The 27918-nt window shown below is 34.9% G+C and overlaps 1 protein-coding gene across 7 annotated transcripts in view; it reads right to left on the reverse strand.

The window, feature by feature from the left end:
- The window catches only part of CTNNA3 (catenin alpha 3), a 1731503-nt gene that overhangs the window by 501182 nt on the left and 1202403 nt on the right, over positions 1 to 27918 (reverse strand). The gene's annotated exons all lie outside the window — the stretch shown is intronic.

The raw sequence follows: 27918 nt of genomic DNA on the forward strand, positions 1-27918 counted from the left end.
AGCCAGTGAACCGCAAATCTCAGATTCAACTCCAGCTTATCTGACTTCCAGGTCCAGTGCTTTTTCTTCTGCTCCTCCTTGCCAGGTTTTCCTGAGACTGCTCCCATCCTCACCCCACTCAGCTAGAGTTTCTTGTTTACTTGGAGGGTTTTGTTTTTGTGTTTAAGATTTAGGTATAGCGAAGTGAGTTCATCATAAACCTCAGAGTGTGGCACAAAATCATTATCAGTCTATACAAATGTTTTCTCTTTCTATTTTTTGTCCTTCATTCCCAGTCCCTTGCCCATTTCCCTTTTGCACATTGGTAACCATAAAATTCTAATGTTTTGATATATAGAATATGCTTGTGTCCTTGAAAAACTAAAAGCATTGTTTTGTATATTCACGTGTTTTAAGTTTCCATAAATGGCATTGAGCTATAATTAAAAAACAAAACAAAAACCTCTTAACATAATATGCAAAAGCTGTAGAATACTGTGATGCAAGACCAATGGCCTCCAAAGAGGTCCACTGTAAATATGTTACCTTCTGTGACAAGAGAGGATTTACAGATGTGATTAAGTTTCAGGTGTTGAGATAGAAAGAGGATTCTGGCTTATCTGGGTAGGTCCATAGTAAATACATGGGTACTCAAAAGTGGAAAAGGGAGACAGAAGAGAAGGTCAGAGTAATGCAATGAAAGAACTGAACCCACCATGTTTAGCTTTGACAATGGAGGGAGGGGGACAGGAGCAAAGGAATTCAGATGAGCTCTACAAGGCAGAAAGGCAAGTACACAGATTCTCTTTTAGAGTCTCCAGAAGGGAATGCAGCCCTACTGACACCTGAATTTTAGTTCAGTGTTATCAGTGTCAGACTTACAGACTACAGAGCTGGAAGATAATAAATGTGTATGATTTTAAACCACTCAGTCTGTAATAATTTATTACTATAAAAATAAACCCAAATGTCGTTTCCTTTAAATAACAATAAAATTGATAAAACTCTAGCAAGATTGTCAAAGAAAAAGAGATAAACGTAAATTACAATATCTGGAATGAATTGGGGGATTATCACCACATAACCATTAAAAGAATAGGGAGGAAAAACTAGCACAACTCTGTGGCCATAAATTTTACATCTTAAATGACTAGTTTCTTCAAAGATAAAAATTACCAAAACACAAAGAATAAGTATATTACTTGAATGGTTTTATAAGAATTAAAAATTTGAATCCACAGTTTAAATCCTTCCAAAAACAGTCATCTCCAGGCCTAAATGATCTCATTAATAATTTCTATCAAACATTTACATATAATTGGGGCACCTGGGTGGCTCAGTTGGTTAAGCATCTGACTCTGGATTTCAGCTCAGTCCATGATTTCACAGTTTGTGAGTTTGAGCCCCATGTCGGGCTCCATGCTGATAGTGTGGAGCCTTTTTGGGATTCTCTCCCTCTCCCACTTTATATTCCTCCCCACCCAGCACACTGTCTCTTTCTTTTAAAATAAATATATAAACTTAAAAAAATAGATATAATACTAATTACACATAATTTCCCCCAGAAAATAAAGACCTAACTCTTTCTAATTCATTTTATGAGACCAGCATTACTGTGATACCAAAACCAAAGAGAGGCAGCACACACACACACACACACACACACACACACACACACACACATTTTAACTCTACTTGATATTAGTGTACAACAGAAGACTAAATTTTAAAAAGTGCTACCATTTATGTTACTGCAAAAATATTTTTTGGTATAAATCTAGCAAAACATACAAGATTTGCATGCTGAAAACAACAAAATACTGATAAAAGATACCAAAGAAGACCTAAAGAAATTAGGGTGATATACCATGTTCATAGATTGAAAGACTCAATATAGTAAAACTGTCGATTGTTCCCCCCAATCTTTAGATTTATTGCAATTACATCAAAATCTCAAAAGGATTTTGTATGTATAGAAAACCTATTATACATTTATTTTTAAAAAATGTTTGTTTATATATTTTTTAGAGAAAAAGCATGCAAACAGGGGAGAGGCAGAGAGAGAGGGAGACAGAGAATTCAAAGCAGGCCCCAGGATCTGAGCTGTCAGCACAGAGCCCAACACAGGGCTTGAACTCAAACCTTGAGATCATGACCTGAGCCAAAGTTGTATGATTAATCAACTGAGCCACCCAGGTGCCCCTAGAAAGCCTATTTTTAAATGTACATGGAAATTCAAAGAACTAGAATGCTAAAACAATTTTGGAAAGAAAAAAATAAGGTTGGAGGAGTCATTCCACCTAAACTTAAGATTTACTGTAAAGCTACAGTAGTCAAGACAACATGATATTGGTGAAGGGATAGACACATAGATCAATTAAACAGAATACATGTTTAACTTTTCACAACATGCAAAATAATCCAATGGAGAAAAGATAATCTTTTCAATAAATAATGTTGACAAATTGGACAACTTTGATTTAAACCTCGCAGTTTATCCAAAATTTAACTCAAAATGGATCATAATCTAAATATGAAATACATAAACTCATAAAGTTTAGAAGAAAATATGGGAGAAAATCTTTATGACCTGGGGTTAGGCAAAGAGTCCTTAGACATGATGTAAAAAATCACAATTTCATCAAAACTGAAAATGTGTGGTCTTCAAAAGATGCTTTTAAGAGAATAAAAAAAATCTAGCTGCATAATTAGAGAAAACATTGGCAAATCATATACATGATAATGGATTCGTATTCAGAATATATAAAGAGTTCTCAATACTCAATAATTAAAAATTTTTTTTTAATTCCTGACAATGCCGAATAGTGATGAGAATGCAGACCAAGTGGATGATTAATGGGAAGCTTCTTGTTTATACTTATCATATGTCTCAACAATGCTACTCTTGGGAATTTACATTAGATAAATGAAAATTTATATTCACACAAAAATCTGTATATAAATATTTATAACAGCTCTATTCATAATTGCTAAAAAGTAGAAATAATCCAGAGTCCTGGAAGTCAGAGGGTTGATTTGGCTGTAAAGAAATAATAAGCTCCTATTAGATCCAGAAAATGTATTATTCATATACACAGCAAAAGAAAGAAGAGCAAAAGTGCCAGCTCCCTTGTCCCACAGGAAGACACTGAAACAAAAGGGACCAAATAATTTTGATGTAACATGATTGGCAGGGTAACACATTGCTGAAAAGCCAATTTCATGTTGATAAAGACTTTTATAGCCTTAGTCTGTGTTGTACCCTAAGGGCACCAAGGCAAAAAGTCTCATGCCTCATCACAACCCAGGAAGTGATGAGAAACTGTCTCATGACAGCACCCTGGGAATATAGGTAGGTGGTTGGAAGAAGGCCCAGTAGCTATTCTTCACAAGATCTCATGCTCTCATGGTCCAGGAAGATCCCAGGGAATTCTACCAAGATTTAGATGTGCTATAGTTAAGTCTTTCCCTCATGACTTTTGTGGAGATGTACCTCAGAAATTCCCCTCCTGGGTATTTGCCTCAGAGAATAAAAAATTACATTCACACAAAAATCTGTACATGAATACTTCTTGCAGTTCTAGTCATAATCATATGCACTGAAAACAATCCAAATATCCTTCAACAAGTAGATGAACAAATTGTGATACATACATTCAATGGCATACTACTCAGCTATCAAAAAGAAAGAATTATTGATATACTTAATAACTTACATAAAAGCACTGTGTTACTGATTCTACATTTGTGTTTTATCTCATACAATTTCTTCATTTAAAAAATTTTTAGCCTTATATTTTCATGAAAACAAAATGTTTATTTCTTTATTTCATGTATGTTACAGACCACAATCTGTCCTTAAAAATTCATATGTTGAATCATTAACCCTCAGTATGACTGTATTTGGAGACAGGGTGTTAAGGAAATAATTAAGGTTAAATGTGGTCATAAGGGTGGGGGTCCTAATTCAATAGGACTAGTGTCCTTATAAGAAGATGAAAAAAAATAAAAACAAAAAAAAACAAAAACAAAAACAGAAGCACTCTCTCTCCCCACCCGCCCCCCCTCCCCCAGTCACACACAAAGGAAAGACAATACGAACACAGAGAAAAGGTGGCTATCAGTAAGCCCGGTAAAAGGGTCGCATCAGAAACCAACCGTTAGTATCTTGATCTTGGACTTCTAGGCTCCACAACTGTGAGCAAATAAATTTTTGTAGTTTAAAACACCTAGTATGTGGTATTTTGTTATACCTCTCTAGCAGACTAATACAATATGGAATTTACTTTTCTGTTATGAGGTGAATAATGAACCTAATTTTTTTCTCCCAAAATAGATAGCCAAATGTCAAAACAAATTGTATCAGATATTTTCTCAAATGATCCAAAATGTCTTAGATTAAATTCCTAATTCATGTGGCTCTGATTATGGTTTCTCTACTATTTGCCATAGATCCATTTGTTTATTCCTATGCCAGCCAGTACTATATTCTTTTAATTATAATGGTTTTTATACATCATTTAGTATCTGATACAGGAAGCCTTCCCTCATGGTCTGTTGTCACATTTTCTTAAATAATTTAATGTTTTCTTCAGTTCCATATGTTTGGACAAATGCTCTTCAAAGAGATACAAAGCTTGCACCACAATGTAAATTAAATATTATAACACTTAGTACACTGCTTACTTTATCTGACAGTTTTCATAGTAAAGCTTTTCCATAAACAAAACAGTGCATGGATTTATATTCTGACACATTCTAATAATGAATGTGGATTAAATGAAAACAGTTCATATAAGCTGCAGATTGGTGGACCACAGCGTAGTGACATTGGTTTAGACATTTTTGATCATGGATAATCTAAAGCCAGGGCACAATGTTTGATCTAGAGGTTTCCTACCATCTTTCTATAGGGCACAAGTCTCTGTCATTCTTGCATTTTCTCTCCAGTGTTTCTGTTCACTTTCCCAGTCTTCTCAGGCTGAGGTCCAGAGACAGACAGAGAACCAGGACCTTCTCAAGAGTTTAGGTAGCATGTAGTCCCAGGTAAAGTCTCTACATCTTATTTTACCTACCAAATGGTTGAATGCTCACCTTCTTCCTAAGAGTTGGGATAAACTGCTCTGACATCGAATTGTGTCTTCTTTTCTGCTTTGTTACTTATAGTATAAACTCTGGATCCCTGGAACTCGTAAATCCTTTTTTTTCTTTCAGGAAATCTCCCTTCTTATAATAAAGCCTTGGTGTCTAGACTACTGTTTCAGTCTGTTGGCTTAAAACATGTTTCTTTGTGTGTTTTAAATTCCTTAGTTATTCTCAGCCCTTTAAGGGAAAAAAATGTTAAATGTTACAGGCTGGTGTGACCTGCACTTTTGGTTGAAGTGATAAAAATGGAAAAATAGTAGCATGGAGAAACAGAATCTGGCAAAAATTGACCAGCAAAAGAGCTGAAGTTGGGGTAAAGAATGAGAAAATACAAACACAAATAGGACATACTTGTGGGACATGTATATTTTCCTAGGAATCTGTGAAAAATTTGTGAAGGGTATATCACAAAGACTGAACATTATACACTCAGGGAAGATGAGTCATGGGCAGTCAGACCATAAAAGGTGTGTCTTAAGAAGAAGCTTGCCTCACAGTTAAGGGAGATACAGATATTCAGATTCCATATGTACAGTAGAACTTTATATGTAGTACATATTTTAACAGCAGCCCATTTATTTATGGCTATTATAAATTGCATAATCAAAAGAAATTCTAAAAAGAATAGTGAATAGGTCATACATTTTCTAGGAAAACTGATTTTCTATGAAATTGATTTTGCATAAAATTGATGAACAGAGGACTAAAGTAGTTCAAGGTGTGACCTTGCCTCTTGGGCAGTGCTCCATGCATTGAGATTCTACCAGGACAGGTATTATGTCTCAGTATTTCACATATACAGCTTCCTTTCTACTTGCATCTTACCTCTTACAATCATTTGTACTATTTCCAGAGTAATTTAAACATTTCCTCATCTCAAAAGGTGTGCTCTTTTTCCTTCTATTACTGAGGTAATATTCTTGTATGTCTCCAATTATTATTTCTGGGGGGGGGGTGTTTATTTCATTGTCATTGTCTACATATGGTTAACCTTTCTATTTTTCAAAATATTTATATTTAAAAGAGCAGGAATGGGGTAAACCCATTTCACATGCCATTTGATAACAGGAAAGGCCCTACACCTGTGGGTGTAGGATTTAATACCTTGTATAACAATTCTCTATAAGGTTCAATTTGTTCTTTCTTGGTAGCACAGATTAATTGGAAATCTTTTAACTTTATATATTAATCATTATTATCTCTTTTTTTAATTCTTGGTATATAAAATTGCCTGCCATTTTCCCTCCCATGTGTAATATCATTGTAATTATAAACGCATTAGCGTTTGCCTATATGCTACTTATTCTATTTTTTCCTATTTATCAGCTTCCTGTTCTATTTATTACTACCATTCTTTCCTCTGTTTCTTTCCCATTTTGTCACAGACACCCAATTCAATATCAAGTCAACATTTACCTGACACTGATACTAAAGATAATGAAAGCCAACATTAACTGAAGGCTTATAAAATTGCTAACACTTATGTTATGCAACTTATAATCTTATATAAATTATTTCATTCATTTTCACAATAATCCTATAATACAGGTACTAATACCATCTCCGTTTATAAGGAAATTGCGGCTAAATAGTTGAAAAATTTCACTAAGGACTTAAGTAGCTTCAAATGGAAGAGTCAGGATATGAACTAAGGTCTGCCTGAGTACAGAGTTAATGTCATTAGAAATGAAAAGTCTCCTTTGTATGTAAAAGCAACATTTCTTGACCATAAAACTTTTTTATTTTAATACCAAAATGTTCTTTAAGGATGATTTTCTGAAATTAAAGTTCAAAATAAAATAACACATTTGCATTCTTGAAGGGTGAATTAACAGAAGGCAATTCCTTTTATTAAATTGTTATTTCCTACTATTAAACTTATTTCCTAGCGCAGTTTTCCTAGCTTCTGTGTTTATATGTCTTCTCTTCGGTATTTATGTTACTCCTAAGTAATATAGTTGGATATCTTCCTAATTGAAAAATATTCCAAATATAGGACTTTGGGCTAAGATGTAGGTAGAAAAACATGCAGAAAAATTTACTGCCATAAGCCCAGAAAAAATGATCAGAAAACCATTAGCAAAATATGAAAGTTATGAGAATCATGTATACTCCATAATCTGAGAAGAAATCAATAATCCTCTATACTGAAAAGCCGTTCGTTCCTTGCTGCAGCCAGGGGAAAAAATAAGTCCAATTTAGGTTATGGAAATGTTTAAACTCAGAAATGGGAGTGGTTTCTTGGAGAAGCAAAACAAACAAGCAAACAAACAAAAGCTATGAAGTCTGAATAGAGGTGCAGCCACCTCTCAATTTTTCACAAACTGGCATAAGAAGGGGACAAGTTTCAAAGATAGTAGGTAAAGAGAACACATATTTAATAATTGGGGTGACAGGTCTCTCAGTTCCATGTGCAATTATGTACTTAACATTTGGTAGAAATTATTTAGTACTTTTTACTAAAGGACTTTATTAATGTATCCAGTTTAGATAGTCTCAGAAGTTGAGAGAGATGGAAAGTATGTGATAAGGCAAAATTCCATGAATTCTCCATTCTCTGGAGAATTTTGATTTATGTTTCAGGTTTCCAATGAACAGGTATTACTTTAAAATAGAGAAAAATTCAATTAAAAATATTTTCAAGAAGTTCATGATAAGAGGTCTAAATTTCCCCCTAAAGGATCTAAATGTCGTTTCTGATTCAGCAACTACTCTTCCACCTATAGGATGTAATACTATTGGATCACTTCATTTTGTTTTAATTTACATAGTTACATAGAGTGTTATATTAGTTTCAGGTGTATAATGTAGTGATTCACCAATTCCATACATCACCCAGTGCTCATCACAACAAGTGCACTCCTTAATCCCCAAAACACCTGTTAAACAAATATGCCCATCACCCTTAGCTCTGGTAAACATCAGGTTTTCCTCTATAGTTAAGAGTCTGTTTCTTGCTCTCTCTCTTTTTCTCTCTCTCTCTGTATGTTCCCTTTTCTTCTTTGTTATGTTTCTTAAATTCCACAATGTTCTTAGCTACATTTGCTTCTCTGTGAACGATTATTGCCTTGGCATGCTTGTTATTTCTCCCCCAGGAAGCAAGTATATCATAGGGAGTTAGAATCAAAAATTTTCTCTTAAACTTAGAAAATAAGTTTGTTAAACGAATTAGCAATAAACAAGGAATTCACCTCCTATAGGTGAATTGGAATGACAAATTTTTCCGAAGGTAGCCAACCATATTAAAAAAAAAAGAAGAAGCTAAGATGGTGGAACAGCATGGAAGTTTTTTTTATGTCTCTCATCCCTGAAATGCAACCAGATCAACACTAAACACTCAAACACCTAGAAAACTGATTTGAGGACTAACACAATAATCTTCACAACATGAACCACAGAATTCAGCAGGTACACAGTGTGGAAAGGTGAATTAGGGGAGAAAGAAGCCACAGAGGGCAGGGAGCTGTTTTTGCTTGCAGAGAGAGGATGGAGACAGGGGGGCAGGGTATGGAAAAAGCACCCCTCACTTCAAAACAAAAGCATCTGGAGAGAAAGTTGAAAAGTGGAAACAGCCACAGGAACTGAGCAAAAAAGGGAGAAAGGAGGAAGGAGAGGGTTTAAATTCCATTAAGACTCTATAAACAGGGGGAGCACAGAATCTGAAACTCCGCAGCTAGATAGCTGGCAGTGCTCTGCTGGGAAGGGCGATTCCCCAGGAGCAGAGACCAAGGTCTTCAGGGTTCTCAGGGTCCTCAGGCCACACGGGGAGAAGTGGTTCCCCTACTGGGAGGACATTTGGTAGAGACTGTGCGGCCACCCCACACGCAAAGGTCCCAGCAGACGCTGGAGAACAACTGCATTTGCTGCTGCTAGAATAAGGACATTAAGGATGAAGCCTGGAACCAGATGTCTGTTGTGATTTTCCATATACCCATGTAGCTGCTGCTACATGATCTCATGAACTTTTTCTAAGGTGGGCTGGCACCCAGATGCAGTCCCTAGGCATTGGCAGCAGTATAGTCTTGTGAATGGTCCTGGGGGAGGGCCGGCACCCAGCCATTGCTTAGCAGGACCCTCCCCCAGAAGGCCTGAGTGGGTCAAAACTGTGGTCCCTCAGAAGTGAGGGCTCGAACACAGCCTCATTTGAGATAAAACTCAGGAGGGAGGTGCTGCCTGGAAGACTGACGACTTTGTCACAGACAGTGTAGAAGCGGGGAGCGGACAGAAGCCAGAGACAAAGGAGGTGTGTTTGATTGCCAGTTGTGGAGAGCACAGAGTTCCGATACTAGACACTGGGTAGCTGGGTGAGGCAATTTTCACCTCTCCCACACATGTGCATACATGCCTACATGTGCCACAGGAACTCACCCAGGTAAGCTGAGCAGCGCCATCTAGTGGAGAATCGAGCCGTTACACTCAACCCCACTCAATGGGGCCAACAGCACTCTTGCCAAACACAAGTCTCTCCACCTGCTTAGTTTACAGACTATAAAGTGCTTCATAGCTTGACTTCTGTGAGAAACCAGAAGTAATTTCCATTGTACTTCATTCCGTTCACTGGTCCTTTTGTTCAATTTCTTTTCTTTTTCTTTTCTTATTCTTGAATACAGAAAGAGAAAAAATCTATTTTTATTAAAAGATTTTTCTTTATTTTTTCTACTATATTTTTAAATTTTTTTGTAAATTTTTAAACTCTATTTTACTTTCATCAAGTCATTTTATTGTATTCATTTTTTTTCAAATTTTCAAACGTTTTCTTTTTTTTCCCCTTTTCTTTTCTTTTCTTTCCTTTTCTTATGTTTTCCTTTTTTTTTTTTTCTAATCTATCAAGCTTCTTTCAACAACCAGACCAAACAGACCTAGGATCAAGTATTCTTTATTTTATTTTTTTGTGTACTTAATTTTTTTTTTTTTACTTTATTGGTTCCTTTTCTTCCTCCATGATGATAAAATGAAGGAATTCACCCCAAAAGAAAGAACAGGAACAAATGACAGACAGTGACTTAATCAACACAGATACAAGCAAGATGTCTGAACCAAATTTAGAATAAGGACAAGAAGAATACTAGCTGGGGTTGAAAATAGATTAGAATCCCTTTCTGCAAAGATAAAAGAAGTAAAAACTAGTCAGGATGAAATAAAAAATGCTATCACTGAGCTGTAATCTCTAATGGCCGCCATAGCAGCAAGAATGGATGAGGCAGAGCAGCGAATCAGTGATATAGAGGACAAACTTATGGAGTATAATGAAGCAGAAAAAAAGAGGAGACTACAGCAAAAGAGCACAAAATAAAAATTAGAGAACTCAGTGACTCATTAAAAAGGAATAGCATCAGAATAATAGGGGTCCCAGAAGATGAAGAGAGAGAAAAAGGGGTAGAAAATTTATGTGAGCAAATCATAGCAGACAACTTTCCTAACCTGGGGAAAGACACACACAACAAAATCCAGGAACCAGAGGACTCCCATTGGATTTAACAAAAAACTCCCATCAACAAGGCATATCATAGTCAAATTCACAAAACACTCAGGAAAGGAAAGAATCATGAAAAAACCAAGGGAAAAAAGTCTGTAACCTGCAAAGGAAGACAGATCAGTTTTGTGGTAGACCTATCCACAGAAACTTGGCAGGCCACAAAGGAGTGGCAGGATATATTCAATGTGCTGAATTGTAAAAACATGCAGCCAAGAATTCTTTATCCTGCAAGGCTGTCATTCAAAATTGAAGGGGAGATAAAAAGTTTTCCAGAAAAACAAAAATTAAAGGAGTTTGTGACCAGCCCTGCAAGAAATTTCAAGGGGGACTCTCTGAGGGGAGAAAAGACAAAAAAAAAAAAAAAAAAAAAAAAAAAAAAAAAGAAAAAGAAAAAGACCAAAAGCAACAAAGACTAGAAAGGACCAGAGAAGACCACCATAAACTCAACTCTGCAAGCAACATAATGGCAATAAATTCCTATCTTTCAGTACTCGCTCTAAACATCATTGGTCTAAACACTCCAATCAAAAGACATATGGTAACAGAATGGATAAGAAAACAAGATCCATCTATATGCTATTTACAAGAGACCCATTTTAGACCTAAAGACACCTTGAAATTGAAGATAAGGGGATGGAGAAACATCTATCATGCTAATGATTCCAAAAAAAAAGCCAGAGTTGCCATATTTATATCAGACAAACTAGATTTTAAAATAAAAAGACTTTTTTAAACTATAAATGTTTAAATTTAAAAGACTGTAAAAGAGATAAAGAAGGGCACTATATCATATTTAAGGGTCTATCCACCAAGAAGAGCTAACAATTGTAAGCATTTATGCTCCAAAGGTGGAAGCACCCAAATATATAAATGAATTAATCACAAACATAAAGAAACTCTTTGATACTAATACCATAATAGTAGGGGACTTCAACACCACTTATACCAATGGACAGATCATATAAACAGAAAATCAACAAAGAAACAGTGACTTTGAATGACACTCTGGGCCAGATGGACTTAACAGTTATATTCAGAACATTTCATCCTAAAGCAGCAGAATACACATTCATCTCCAATGCACATGGAACATTCTCCAGAATAGATCACATACTGGGACACAAATCAGCACTCAACCAGTACAAAAAGATTGAGATCATACGGTGCATATTTTCAGACCACAATACTATGAAACTAGAAATCAACCACAAGAAAAAATTTGGGAAGATAATAAATACTTGGAGACTAAAGAACATCCTACAAAGAATGAATGAGCTATCCAAGAAATTAAAGAGGAAAGTAAAACTTACATGGAAGTCAATGAAAATGATAACACCACAGCCCAAAACCTCTCAGATGCAGCAAAGGCAGTCATAAGAGGGAAGTATATACCATCCAAGCCTTCCTAAAGAAGGAAGAGAGGTCTCAGATACACAACCTAACCTTACACCTGAAAGAGCTGTAAAAAAGAACAGCAAATGAAATCCAAAAGCAGAAGAACACAGGAAATCATAAAGATTAGAGCAGAAATCAATGCTATTGAAACAAAAACAAAACAAAACAAAACAAAACAAAACACCCAAACAAAATAACAACAAAAAACAGTAGAACATATCAAAAAACCAGGAGTTGGTTCTTTGAAAGAATTAAGAAAATTGATAAACTTGTAGCCATTTTGATGAAAAATAAAAGAAATGGGCCTCCAAAAAATAAAATCAATAATGAAAGAGGAGAGATCACAACCAACACTGCAGAAATACAAAAAATAATAAGAAAATATTATGAGCAATTATACGCCAATAAAATGGGCAATCTGAAGAAATGGACAAATTCCTAGAAACATATAAAATACCAAAACTGAAACAGGAAGAAATAGAAAATTAGAACAAACAAATAACCAGTAAAGAAATCAAATTAGTAATAAAAAATCTGCCACAAGAATCCAGGGCCAGATGGCTTTCCAGGGGAATTCTACCAAACTTTTAAAGAGTTAAGACCTATTCTCTTGAAGCTGTTCCAAAAAATAGACATGGAAGGAAAACTTCCAAACTCTTTCTATATAGCCAGCATTACCTTGATTCCAAAACCAGACAAAGACCTCACTAAAAAGGAGAACTATAGGCCAATTTCCCTGATGACCATGGGTGCAAAAATCCTCAACAAGATCCTAGCCAACAGGATCCAATAATACATTAAAAGAATTATTCACCATGGCAAGTGGGATTTATATCTGGGATGCAGGGCTGATTCAATAGCCACGAAAAAATCAATGTGATACAGCACATCAATAAAAGAAAAGACCAGAACCACATGATCCTCTCAATAGATGCAGAGAAAGCATTTGACAAAATAGAGCATCCTTTTTTGATAAAAACCCTCAAGAAAGTAGGAATAGAAGGATTATACATCAAGATCATAAAAGCCATATATGAAAGACCCAATGCTGATATCATCCTCAATGGGGATAAACTGGGAGCTTTCCCCCTAAGGTCAGGAACAAGGCAGGGATGTCCACTCTAAACACGGTTATACAACACAGTACTGGAAGTCTTAGCCTCAGCAATCAGACAACACAAAGGAATAAGAGTCATTCAAATTGGCCAGGATGAAGTCAAATTTTCACTCTTCGCTGATGACATGATACTCTATATGGAAAACCTAATATTCCACCAAAAAAACTGATAGAACTGATCCATGAATTCAGCAAAGTTGCAGAATGTAAAATCAACACACAGAAATTGGTTGCATTCCTATACACCAATAATGAAGCAACAGAAAGAGAAATCAAGGAATCGATCCCATTTATAATTGCACCAAAAACCATAAAATACCTGGGAATAAACATAACCAAAGAGGTGAAAAATCTACACACTGAAAACTATGGAAAGCTTATGAAACAAACTGAAGACACAAAAAAAAAAAAATGGAAAAAAATTCCATGCTCCTGGATTGGAAGAACAAACATTGTTAAAATGTCGACACTACCCAAAGCAATCTACATATTCAATGCCATACCTATCAAAATAACACCAGCAGAGCCAGAAAAAACAATCCTAAAATTTTTATGGAACCAGAAAAGACCCTGAATAGCCAAAGCAATCTTGAAAAAGAAAACCGAAGTTGTAGGCATCACACTCCCGGACTTCAAGATGTATTACAAAGCTGTAATCATCAAAACAGTATGGTACTGGCACAAAAATACACTCAGATCAATGGAGCAAAATAAGAACCCAGAAATGGACCCACAAACATATGGCCAACTAATCTTTGACAAACAGGAAAGAATATCCAAGGGAATAAAGACAGTCTCTTCAGCAAATGATGCTGGGGAAACTGGACAGCAACATGCAGAAAAATGAACTGGGAGTACTTTCTTACACCATACAGAAAAATAAACTCAAAATGGATGAAAGACCTAAATGTAAGACAGGAAGCCATCAAAATCCTCGAGGAGAAAGCAGGAAAAAATCTCTCTGACCTTGGCTGCAGCAACTCCTTACTCTAGAAACAAGGGAAGCAAAAGCAAAAATGACTATTGGGACCTCATCAAAATTAAAATCTTCTGCACAGCAAAGGAAACAATCAGCAAAACTAAAAGGCAACTGACAGAATGGGAGAAGATATTTACAAATGACATATCAGATAAAGGATTAGTATCCAAAATCTATAAAGAAGTTATCAAACTCAACACCCAAAAAAACAAATAATCCAGTGAAGAAATGGGCAAAAGACATGAATGGACACTTCTCCAAAGAAGACATCCAGATGGCCAACCGACAGACGGAAAAATGCTCAACATCACTTATCATCAGGGAAATAAAAATCAAAACCACAATGAGATACCACCTCACACCTGTTAGAATGGCTAACATTAACAACTCAGGTAACAACAGATGTTGGTAAGCATGTGGAGAAAGAGGATCCCTTTTGCATTATTGATGGGAATGCAAACTGGAGCAGCCATTCTGGAAAACAGTATGGAGATTCCTCAAAAGATTAAAAATAAAACTACCCTACAACCCAGCAATTACACTACTAGGTAATTATCCAAAGGATACAGGTGTGCTATTTCCAAGGGACACATGCACCCCATGTTTATAGCAGCACTATCGACAATAGCCAAAGTATGGAAAGAGCCCAAATGTTCATCAATGGATGAACGGATAAATAAGATGTGGTATATATATACAATGGAGTATTACTCGACAATCAAAAAGAATGAAACTTGCCATTTGCAACTACGTGGATGGAACTGGGGGGTGTTATGTGAAGCGAAATTAATGTGTCAGAGAAAGACAAATATCATATGATTTCACTCATGTGAAATTTAAGATACAAAACAGGTGAACATAAGGGAAGGGAAGCAAAAATAATATAAAAACAGGGAGAGGGACAAAACATAAAAGACTCTAAAATATAGAGGACAAACAGAGGGTTGCTGGAGGGGTTGTGGGAGAGGGGAGTGGTCTAAACGGGTAAAGGGCATTAAGGAATCTACTCTTGAAATCATTGTTGCACCATATGCTAGCTAACTTGGATGTAAAGTAAACAATAAGTGAATATAAAAATAATGTTTCAACTAGAAGTTGCTTTCAAATACAGTCTCCCTACTGACTAAACTCCAAATATGAGCTTACAATAGAGTAATGCTGATTTTACTCCATGATTCCATATAACAATTTGTATAAGAATGAATGAAATCAGGCGCAGACAGAACAAACAGCAGAATTTCAGTAGGGAATTAGGAAAGAAAGAACTGAATAATGATTAAAATAGATTTCAGAGCTATAGCTATGCTACAAATAAATTGCCTATTGGGAGTTAACAAAATATCCCAAGAGATATATTATAAAAATCAGCCACATACAGAACATATTCAATATATGACAATTCATTTTAAAGTTTAGAGCAATAGTGATTGATCATCAAATCTAATAACTGATATGCAGTGAAAGCTCTTTCTTGGGGGAACACTGTGTGTTCTTAAAAGGAAGAAAAAATCTTCTGTGACTTGTAGTTGGTGGTAAAATTTTCACATATATCAATGGCATAGCTATTATACTGTAATTGAGGGAATATTAATTTTTAAGTGAAAATCATGAAATTCTTACTGGTTTAGCTCTCTGAAGAAGCATTTCTAGGTATTTTAAATTCTTTAGGCAGTTATATAATCAGCATAGATGTTGAAATATTCAAAACCTATGGTATCAGAATAGCAAAAAGAAATAGGTATTAATTGGGATGTATTTCAAAAAGTAAATATATAGAAAGATCATACCAAGTGATTGTCCAACTAACTAAATTGATGGAGGATTTTATGCAGAAACAATATCAACAAGATGGAATATTTTAAAGGGAATATTTAAAGAATGTTCCCTAAGGTAGATATTAATGCTATATAGATAGGTTTTTATTAAAGTTTGTAATTCCATTCAATTTCAAATGCATTTATTTATTTATTTTTTAATGTTTATTTATCTTTGAGAGAGAGAGAGAATGACAGCTAGGGAGGAGCAGAGATAGAGGGAGGGAGACAGAGAATCCAAAGAAGGCTCCGCACTGTCAGTGCAAAGCCCAACACAGAACTTGAACTCACAAACTGTGAGATCATGTCCTGAGCTGAAGTCAGGCACTCAAACCACTGAGCCATGCAGGTGCCCCAATTTCAAATTTAAAGAAAAGTTAATGAAAACTTGGATCCAATGCACAAATGGTGCTTGCATTTATTCACTCTTTGAGAAATTTTTATTAAAAACATATTTTGTGCCAGATACATGCTGGATGCAGAGAATGCAATGGCAAACAAAAACATAAACTGTCCCTGACCTTATGGAATTCACAAATTAGAGGGGAAAAAGTAATAATGCAAATATGTGTTTAGGTATGATGGTAAATTATTGGAAACTATGTAAACATTATCAAGGAAGTTTCAATTCATGTGGAAGATTTGGGAAACCTGAGGCCTAAACGGTCAGCAGAAGTTAGAAGGAGATGGAGAGGGAATCTTTGAGACAAAGAGAACAGAATTAACAAAGGTCTTCAAGGTAGGAGAATTCATAAAGTTTTGAGGAAGTACATGACTCTTTTAGTTTGAACTCAGAAAACAAAGGAGAGTGGCATAAGAAAAATCTGGAAATTAAGTAGGATATCATAAAATATCATGATATGTTATGTAAATTATGTTAAATTTGTTTTCTTTCTAAAAATTTTTTAATGTTTATTTTTGAGAGAGAGAGACAGAGACAGAGACAGAGTGTGAGTGGGGTAGGGGCAGAGAGAGAGGGAGACACAAAATCCAAAGCAGGCTCCAGGCCCTGAGCTGTCAGCACAGAGTCCAACGCAGGGCCCGAACCACGAACCATGAGATCCTGACCTGAGCCAAAGTCAGATGCTTAACTGACTGAGCCACCCAGTGCCCCTATAAATTTGTTTTCTTCACCCCAGAACGATAGTAAGTTATTAAATGACATTAAGCAGATGTACAGGGTACAAAGAAGAATAAGACCGAAGCCCATATGAGAAATCAATATTTATATTTTGGAAAGAACTGCACTATGGACAATAAAAGAGCAACGGGCAAAAGTGAATGTAGACACACATTTGGGGCTATTCCCATAATTTAAGTGAGGAATAATGGGGGCTTTAACACGGATTTTTACAGACATTTCAGAGAAGTGAACACAACAGAGAGACATTTGGGAGACGGAATCAATAAAATCTGGTAATGGATTTGAAAACAGAATAGCAATGAAGAGAGGGAAGGCTGTGGATAGTGTGGTGATTTGGAATGAAAGACCATGAGTTTAATTTGGGTATGGTAAGTTGGAAGTACATTTGAAATCAAAGCAATTGAATGCTAAGTCTGAGGCACAAAGAGATACAGATTTTTGAATAACCTGCATTTACATAGTAACTAAAATAAAAAATGTGAATAAGATTACCTTATTAATCTAAAAGATGAGGGAAAGGATATAGAGTGACAAGGGCCTTGGAGGACACCTAAAGGCTTGAGAAGAATGTGATTTTGGAAGGGAAGGGAAGGGGAGGGGAGGGGAGAGGAGGGGAGGGGAGGGGAGGGAAGGGAAGGGAAGGGAAGGGAAGGGAAGGGAAGGGAAGGGAAGGGAAGGGAAGGGAAGGGAAGGGAAGGGAAGGGAAGGGAAATTCCAGAGAGACAGAAAGAAAGCCAGAAGAGTGTGGGTTTATGGAAGCCAAGGGGACCAACTGTGTCAAAAGAAAATTGGTCTACACTGAGAAAGCTAAAAATTGCATAAGTTTCAGACTAAAATGTCCATTGGCTCTAGTAATATTTAAATCATGGTCAACTTTAAGAAGTGTTTATAGGAAAAAAAATTGGAGGCAGAAACTTGATTCAATCGAATAAAGTTTGAATAAAATTGAATAAAAAAATAAAAAAAACAGAAGAGAGGAAATGAAGATAATATCTTTTCTTTTGAGAAGTTTGACTATACACAAAGGAGAAAGAGAGTGAGCACCTTATACCTAGAGGAAGTTTTGTTTAAATGAGTGAGACTTACATATGTTTAAAATATGTGGGGGAAATCTATTTTAAGCAGCAAAACACACATGAAAGACAAAAATATATGATTAAAGTAGGATTGCTGAAAAGACAAGAAGGGATAGCCCCAGAGTAAGTTGGACATGTTGGCTTTGTACAGGAGGAACAACTCTTCTACTGGGACTGGAAAAATCTAGAGTACATTATATGTATATGAATACATTATATATGCTCTTTGATGTTATTGTTTTTAGTCTATATAGTAGAAAGCAAGGTCATTTGCCAAACATGAATGGGGAATGCATTAGTAGAAAGTTTGAAGAGAGTATAGGAGGTTTGAAATTGTAATTTCAATGAATGAGAGATCAGAATAGAACAATTCTGTAGGATTTGTAGGTAATATTAAGGATTCAAATATCAAAAGAAGTTTTAAAAATCAGTAATTTATAGTAATATCAATCTTCCCTACTCTGTTTTCTCTCAAAACTTTCCACCACCTAGATCTAATTGTGGAAAAAGTAGGCAGTTAGAACCATCTAACACTGGATTATTTGATGGAGCAGTCCCAAGAGAGTTATAAACATGAATTTTGGTGGAAACCTGAGACACTAATTATGTTCCTCAAGGAGAATGGGTAGTTTAATACAGCAAAGGGAGAAAATACTGAAAAACATCAGTGTTAAGAAAGAAGAGTAGGACAAGCCAGCAAAGGAGACTTAGGAGTACACAGAAGTGGGAAGATAGGCAAGAGAGTAAAATCATGCAGAATGAAGTAAAAAAGAGAATCAAGAAAGGTAATTAATCAGTAGTGTCAATGAAATAGGGAGATGAATTAAAATAAGATATAAGCTTTAAGCATTTAGTAATTAAAATGTTAGTGATTCTCTCGAAAGAATACATTGCATGTTGTAAAGAAAAATGTCTGAGGGACGAAAGACTGAGTAAGACAATTTCAAAAAGTCTGACCTTGGAAGAAAAGAACAAGGGATGCTTACTATCATGTTAATTTATACCTACTTAGAATGAATTACTTTTTTCTTCCATTTTAACTCTTAAGTATATAGAGATACTGAATAGAAAAAAAAGTTGCTATTTATTTTTTTTTTAAATCAAACAATAATGGTAACCTCTGCAGAGGGAAATGGAGTTGGAAAATACGAAAGAGCTTCCATTGTTTACTGTCTATACTTCTTTACTTTTTGAAAAATGTTCACTGAGAAAGTAGTCCTTTTATAATAATAAAGCAAATAAAATATTTAGCATGCTTATAATACATTGGTGCTCCATTTCTATTATTACTAAATATCTGTCTTTCATATTTTTTTTACTATTCTGTAAAGAATATATTACAATATACATACTTTCAAATATTGTCAGCCTGTTATGATATCTCTGTTACTGTACTTAGATTTAATTTTTTAAAAGACCTTCAGCATATTAAAGTTTTGGGCTTCTTTTTACCAAAATTAAAATACTGCAAAATCCTTTTCTGAGCTAATTTTCCATTAATTGTACTTGGGAATATGAGTCTTTTTCTTTTAATATCAATAATTTCCATCGTTAATAAGCCCATTATATCTCTTTCTTTCACTGTTGAATGTTCCTCACTTGTGTTTAAAACTGGGGTGAATATATTAAATATATTTTTAATAATTTAATTATAATAACATTTACATAGTGACATCACAGTATAAATTTCTGTTCTACTATGTGTGCTGTGAGAATGCTCCAACTTAGCATTCTCAGACATGGTCAGAAGACATTTCTAATTCTGGTTATTATTGTTGTTTGAATATTTATTCTTTTTGGTTTATGAGTAAAACACTTTTCCATATTATTGTTATACTGATTATACTCAATGTTGCTTTCTCCCTAAGTCAAATAAACAAACATACAGACAAACAAAAACCCTTTAAAATATATATTGATTGCTGGAAAGGCTTGTACACTCATTTTGAATATATTCCAAATCTTTAGACATTACGTTTTTGTTTCTTGCTCAATTTCACACTGACATATGTAAAAGTATAATAAGAATTTGTTATTTAGTCCATTATGTGCAGTAGAGCAGATTGTTTAGTATTTCAGAAGCATCTTCTGTGGGCTTTTAACTAATCACTCAGTCACATGAGAAAGCTGAAGACAGAATAAGATGCCAGCCTATACAGACATTATGGAAGCTTGAATTTGGCCAAATACTTTGGCAGAAGAAATGATGCTTTTATCCTGGTGAACAGAACAAAACAGAACAAAATAATATGAAGTTACCTTTTTTTTTTTTTTTTTTTTTTTTTAGTAGAGCAAAGAGTGATTTACACAGGAAGAGTCATCGAGCCCAGGTTTGTCGAAATTTGGACAGTATTTTGTACAGTAAAGACATCTCCCCCGTAGACTCTGGACCATGTTGTATTATCATATAACAGATAACAGACCATATGGCAAAGGGGGAGGGAAATCAGGAATGTAACAGTCTACTATATCAGTAGATGCATGCATAAGAAAACAAGGGTTAAAAACATACATAGGCACTGTGACTGATTTTCACATTTTATTTAGAGGTTTGTTTTAATGGCATGTCTTAGCAATGCAAATATATTTTAAAAACCATATTTATATACAAAATTTTCTTTTTTTGAGAGAGAGAGAGTGCGCACAAGTAGGGGAGGGGCAGAGGGAGAGGGAGAGAAGTAATCTTAAGCAAGCTCCATGCCCAGTGCAGAGCAAAACACGGGGCTCAGTCCCACAAACCATAAGATCATGACCTGAGTCAATATCAAGAGTCTGATGTTTAACCAGCTGAGCCACCCAGGTATCCCCAAAATTTTCTTTAAAAAATAGATTTTTAAAATCCTCTTCACAATAACACAATTGGGATATAGCCTCAGGGTTGATTATCATGTAATACAATCCAGATGTTTGCTCAAAACTCTACTCATCCAGGGATACTGTAAAAATTTAAAAAGTATTTATATGAAATAGCCTAATTCTCCCAGGATGCAATATTCTGCCCGGTAGTAGGTTAGTAAGCTATTTTAGGAATCTGCAGTAATTATTTCAAGACACAAAAGTACAGGATGCCAGTAACTTATTTAATGTTACCTCAGCCGATTAAAGTCAAACCAATTTAAATACTATCTCATTTAATATATTTATGTGTTATTCTTTCATATAGCTTTGCAGAAATAAAAATTTATAATATGAAAGTAGCAGAAAAGAGATCTGACATTTGCCTCCCACTATGCAAACTATTGTTTCATTTTCTTGAAAAAGTCAAAATATTGACAAATGCTACAATAGACAAATAAAATACAGTGTTATAATTACCTATTTAGCTATGGAAAAAAATGAAGTATTTCAAGTATATGTGATTTCATCATAATTTCCATCATCACTCAATATTTTATTTATAAAACTGATCTCCTTGGTTTAAAATTTAAAATAATAAGAATAAAATGTGTAAGTAACTACCTTCGAATATATTTGATTTGACTTCATGCTGTGTTTAAAGAATTCTATGTCACAAAATACATACTTTTAAAATATAAGATCTCTTTACATAAAGTCCACACAAGTTATATTTCTTTTTTCACTTGCATGATAATTTTATATGTTTTATAGATGGATAGATGGATAGATAAACAGATGATAGATAGATAGATAGATAGATAGATAGATAGATAGATAGACATAGATGCTAGATAATAAAAACGCATAGGTTTCAATATGTTCTTTTTAAAAAGCATTTTATTCAAGATTACCATTTATATTAAAAAGTGAACAAATCAAAAATGTCTATTGAATCATATTTTTTTACAAAGTGAATATGTCTGTTTAACCATCATCCAGAACAAGAATAATACAGATTATTATTAATCTGATTCCCCTTATGTCTCCTTTTAGCTCTTACTGTGCCTCCCAAAGGCTAACTCACTAATCTAAATTTCATCAATACAGACTCATTTTGACTGTGTTTGAACTTTATATGAAAGTAATCTAGTATGCCCTCTTCGTGTTGCTCCTCTTTCACACAACACAATGGTTTATAAGTCTGCTTCATTTTACTGCAAGTGTCAGTAATTTGTTTATATCCATTCATGTATAATATTTCATAGTATAGATATATCATGATTTATTTAACCATTCTATAGTGAATAAATACTTGAAGCACTTATTTCTTTGAATTATAACAAATAATATTGTAATGAACATTCCTGTGCTTACCTTATGAAGCACATTTACATTGTATGTATTGGGGGGGGGGGTCGTATACACTAGAATAAAAAGTCTGACTCCATTTTTTAATGTTTCTAACATTCAACCCTGCTACTCCCTTTTCCTCTTCTGCCCTTACATCTTTGCAAGTTGTTAAGCGAACCGAGGTGCTCCCTTCTTTTGTATGGGTGGTAAATCCAAATAGCACAAATCTCAGACCATGAGAGGGAACCCTCCTTTCAACTCCAAACTCCTTACCACCATTAAAGTTCAAAGCTTGTTATTCCTCCTGTCTCTCAAGATATTTTTGGACCCGATTTGGGGTCTGCCCTCTTTGCCGGGAAGGTTTCATTATGTAAGTAACAAATCCCTTTACATCCTCTTGGTGTATGTGTGTGCAGCATCACAAGTTTTGATATCCAAAGTGAATTTTTGTCACATGAGGATTCATCCTGTGCCTCCAGCATATACCTAGGGAAGGAATTTGTGCTTCACATGTATGGGTATGTTCAGCTTCAGTAGATGACGCCAAAAATAGTCTAAAGAGGTTGTACCAATTTATACTACAACCCTTGAGAAGAGTACTGATGATTGATCCTCATCCTCAACAACATTTGGAATTTTCAAGGGTTTCTTTTTTCTTCTTTCCTTTTCTTTTTTTTTCTTCTTTTCTTTTCTTTCTTCGTTTTCTTCTTCTTTCTTTCTTTCTCTCACCATTCTGGTGAGTTTGTAGAATTGCACTGTGATAACTAATAAGCATGTTTAATGGAATTATTGGCCATCAGGATATCACCTTTTGTGAGTGCCTGTTCAAACCTTTTGTTCACTTATTTTAATGTTTTTTTCCTACCTTAAAAATAATCTGTAGAAATTATTTATGAAATCTTGACTTAAGTCCTTTTTCATGTATATGTACTGAAAATATTTGCTTTCACTCTGTTAATGCCACTTAATTCTTATTGAACTAAAATTCATAATTGCTCTCCTTTAATATAAGTTTTTAATTTAAAGTTAAATTATTATTCACTTTTTTACTATTGATGGTTATTTTTTATACTGTTTAAGAGATCTATGTCCTACATATGGTCGTGAAGATTGTTTCTTACATTATCTTATATTTTAAATCTATAATTCATCTGTAACTGATTTTTATATGTAGTGTGAGGTATCATATGGACATCTAGTAGTCAGTTTTTACCTTTATATTCTTCTATGCTGATTTGAAATTGAAAATATCTATCATCATTAAGCAAGTAGATTCAGCTTCCCTTATAATAACTTCAATTCTTCACTTACTCAAGCATTACTTTTGACACTTACTTTGTGCCAAATGCACTTTTAGGCATTAGGGGGAAAAAAACGATAACAATCTTCTCTGTTTTCACTTGGCATTGGGACAAATATCCAATAGCAAATAAACATGCTACATGGTGATAAGTGTAGAGGAGAAAATCAAAACATAAAAGGGGTTTAGGAAGAACTGGGTAGAGCATAGATCTTAACATTAGGGTAGGTAATGGTTTCTCTGAGTTGGTGACATACGTGAAGAGGCCAGAAGGATAAGAAGGAATGAGCCATGAATAGCCCCAGAAGATAAGCATTTGAGGCTGAAGGAATCATGTCAAAAAGTTCTGAAACAGAAAATTGCTCTTTTCCAGAAAAAGCAAGGAGGACAATGTGGAAGAAGAGGGAACAGTTTGGAGAATATGAAATAGGGAAGCAAAGGAGCAGTGGGAAACAGACCAAGTAGGGCCTGTAGCTTTTATTCTGGACAGTTAGAAAGCTGGTATAACATTTGAGCATTGGAATGATATTATCTGAGTTAGAGTTTAATAGAATAACTCTGGATCCAGAATTGAAAATGGACTGGTGGAGGGAGGGGGGTAAGGATGAAAACAAATAATAACATGCCAGTATCTACATTGCGCATTAGGGGTTAATGTACTGATGCTGTAAGATATTGGTGGTTGTAAAAACTGGAAGGATTACAGATATATTTGGTATACTTTCAGTATATTTTCAGGTTTTGCTGATGAATTACATATGGAAAACGAAAAAAGAGAAGTTTAAGATAACTCCTGGTTTTTTGTAGAAGCAACTAGAAAAGAGTTACCTTTTGCTGAGATGGGAGAAAGTATAAGGTGAACAAGTTTATGAATAGTTACATTTTGTAGAAAATCCACTAAACATGATTTTACCTATCAAAATAACTGATCTATTTACTAAGTATATCCATTAAAAAAAAACTCACAAGTGTTCTCACAGAAGATATCAAGAAAACAGGTACATGCTTCCTTCTCTATGTTTTCTAAATTACTTCAACTAGTGGGGGAAAAAAAAACTCCTTTGGCCTCAGTGAAAGAAACACACAATTTAGAATACTGGTTTCTTAATATAAACAAAGGAAAAGGTCACATTGTATCTCCAAGGACTTTTTTTTAACCTTTCTAATTAGTACAATAAAGAATCAATACCTTAATTTCAGAATTCTGATGAAGCACTGGCTCATAAAAATGGCAGGATACTCTCAAACATTCAATTAAGAAAGAATGGAAACTATTGAGTCCTTGTACTAGAAGTTACTGGTTATCAGTTATTACAAAACCTGAAAATCACTTTGAGTGTGAAAGACCTAGAGCTAATACATTTAGAGACCTTTATCAATATTCATGAGTACAACACAGAGCCTTATTGCAACTAGGGAGAAGATAATGATGTAATGAATGATAGATTAGGTGGGTAGAAAATGCAATCACTGTTAAAGCCAAAGTTTTTCTAGCCAAACTATTTTCTCACTCCCAGTAAACTTTCAGTTTACTGAAAGGGTTACTTCCTAACCCCTTCTAATTTAAGAAAATGTGCTAACTTTAAAAGATAGGTTAAAAAAAATGGGAAAGGACATCAGATTTGAGATCCTGTGTAAATACATACATAAACCTTAGAATTTCAGAAGAGTTTTGCAGGAGGACTTGTACAGCTCATGGGTCAAATAATGACTTGTATATTGTTCTGCTTTAATTATTATGGAAACTGAAGCCAGTGAGGTACACTAAGAAGATGTCAAGATAACATGTTTGCTTCCTCCAGTTCCAAATAAAAATAGCAACTAACATTTGCATGGTGTATTACAGTTTACAAAGTGCTGCTGCATACCTTGGCTCCCTTGATTTTACATCTTAGACTCAAAGACACACTATAAATAGTGGTCTCTATCACTAGGAAAATGTAAGCACTGGCAGAGCACACAAATGTAACCAATTGTATATTTCATTCCGTATTTAGGTAAGAACTGCCCAGTCATTTGCAGCAACTGTTAGTGGACACTTGATTTTTGGAGCTCCACACATACCTTAAGTCCAAGTAATATTCTCTCTTACATACCAAGCTACCTTCCTCATTGGAAGAATCCTTTGTGAAACACAAATGAGTGGTCATGATATAACATTTGAAATACGGAAAACATTCCATCTCTTGCATTCTTTTCTTAAACTTGTACTTAAAATCTTAGCATCTCCACAAGGCATGCAAATTAAGTGGATGAGGTTCAACTTGATCTGCATTTCTTATTTTGAGTACTTTTTCTACTTTTCACCCAGTACTGTCCTCCAAATATCTAGAAATGCCACTACTCCCAACCCGGTCCTGCCCTCCAGCCCTTCAAAACAAAGCTTTATGAATTTTAACACCCCCCTACCATTGTTTCAATGCCTCCTTCCAATCTTCAATCTATATATATTTTTCCCTATTCCCCACCTCCTATTCTTTGCTTCAAAACAGTTTTAAAAATGTACACAGTAAAATGGTGTATAATTGTGTCAGATTATTTTCACCAATAACATGTTAAACCTGTTCCCCCCAAAAAGAGGGATTCTAATGATGAAGTTTATTATTAAATGAAATATATTTGGCAATGTTACACATGTGCATGTTTTCAATCAGTCAAAATACTGGAAATATTTTCTGTGAGTCAGAAGTAGCAAAAAGGAATAACATACAACTTATTAAAGGCCAGCATCTGTGATAAATAAATATCAAGGCATCAAATGTCTACAAGTATGTCAGGTAGTTACCATCATTTCTACTTAACAAACCGGGAAACACAGGCTTTGAGCTCTAGATTTAAAGTGACCACAGTAATACAGTTGCATCAGTAATAAATGATAAAGACACATTTCCTACAAATCGAGTGTGTCAGACCACAAAATCTATCTTTCTAATACAAGAGCAAGAAGAGCAAAACACATATTTATGTAATGCACTGTATGAGTCTGTTAGGGCTGCCATAACAAAATACCACAAATTTCTGGTACAAAATTTTAGGTAACAAAACACCTAAATTTATGTTGAAGGTGTTCTAAACAACAGGGACTTATGTGCTCACAATTCTGGAGGCTAAGGGTCCAAGATAAAGGTGCTGGAAGCTTTTATTTCTCCTAAGGCCTTTCTCTTAATCTTATAGACAACTACTCTCTTATTGTCTTCACATGGCCTACACATGAACATCCCTGCAGTCTCTCCCTCTCCTAATAAGAATTCTCATCCCACTGGATTAGGGCCTCACTCTCAACCTCATATAACCTTAATTACTTCACTAAAGACCCCATCTCTAAATAGTCACTTTAGGGGTGAAAGCTTCAACATATAAATTTGGGGAGAACACATTTCAGTCCATAATATAAACGTTTTGTTTTCATTTAACACAGAAGTTGTATAATATCTCCTAGCAATGTGTATTTGTTTAAAAATTCAATTGCCTAATTTATTGAATTGAATAACAAAGATAAAATTGACAATGAAACTAGCCATGGCTATGTTAACATTAAGGCATATTTAAGAAGTAGGAGTCAGAAGCTGCTTTCTAATTCTTCTCTCATTGGAGTAGTACGGCATAATAAAGTCAACACAACATGGTGACAAATGTAACATTACCTTAGTTTTTGCTGTGAACCAGGCACTATACTATGTCTGGGAGACACAGAGATGCTAACCTTTGTCCTTTAACCCAAAAAGCCTTCTCATTAAGTTGTTTCTCACTAAACAGCAGTCAAAAAGGCTCCTGATATGGAAGAATGAGGGGCAAACCTAGGTTGTACAGGGCTAGAGATGATATAATTTTGTGGAAGCTTTAGGAAGAGTATAAATTATGAATAGAACATTAGATATAATATGAATACTTACTTTATTTTTTTATTTTTTTTGAGAAAGAGAAAGCAGTGGCAGGGGAGAGGGACAGGGAGAGAGAGATTCGCAAGCAGGCTCTGTGCTAACAGCAGATGCAGGGCGTGATTTCATGAACCATGAGGTCATGATCTGAACCAAAATCAAGAATCAGATGCTTAACCAACTGAGCCACCCAGGCTCCTGAGTGTTTATTTAGAATAAGGAAAACTAAGGGGCACCAGGGTGGCTCAGTTAAGCCTCCAACTCTTAATTATGGCTCAGGTCATGATCTCCCGGTTCGTGAGTCAGTTTGTGAGACAGTTCATGAGATGGTTGTGAGATCAAGACCCATGTAAGGCTCTGTGCTAACAGCACAGAGCCTGCTTGGGATTCTCTCTCTCTTCTCTTTGTCTTCCCTTTCTCTCTTTCA

This window comes from Acinonyx jubatus, chromosome D2, assembly GCF_027475565.1.
Source record: "Acinonyx jubatus isolate Ajub_Pintada_27869175 chromosome D2, VMU_Ajub_asm_v1.0, whole genome shotgun sequence".
Taxonomy (NCBI): domain Eukaryota; kingdom Metazoa; phylum Chordata; class Mammalia; order Carnivora; family Felidae; genus Acinonyx; species Acinonyx jubatus.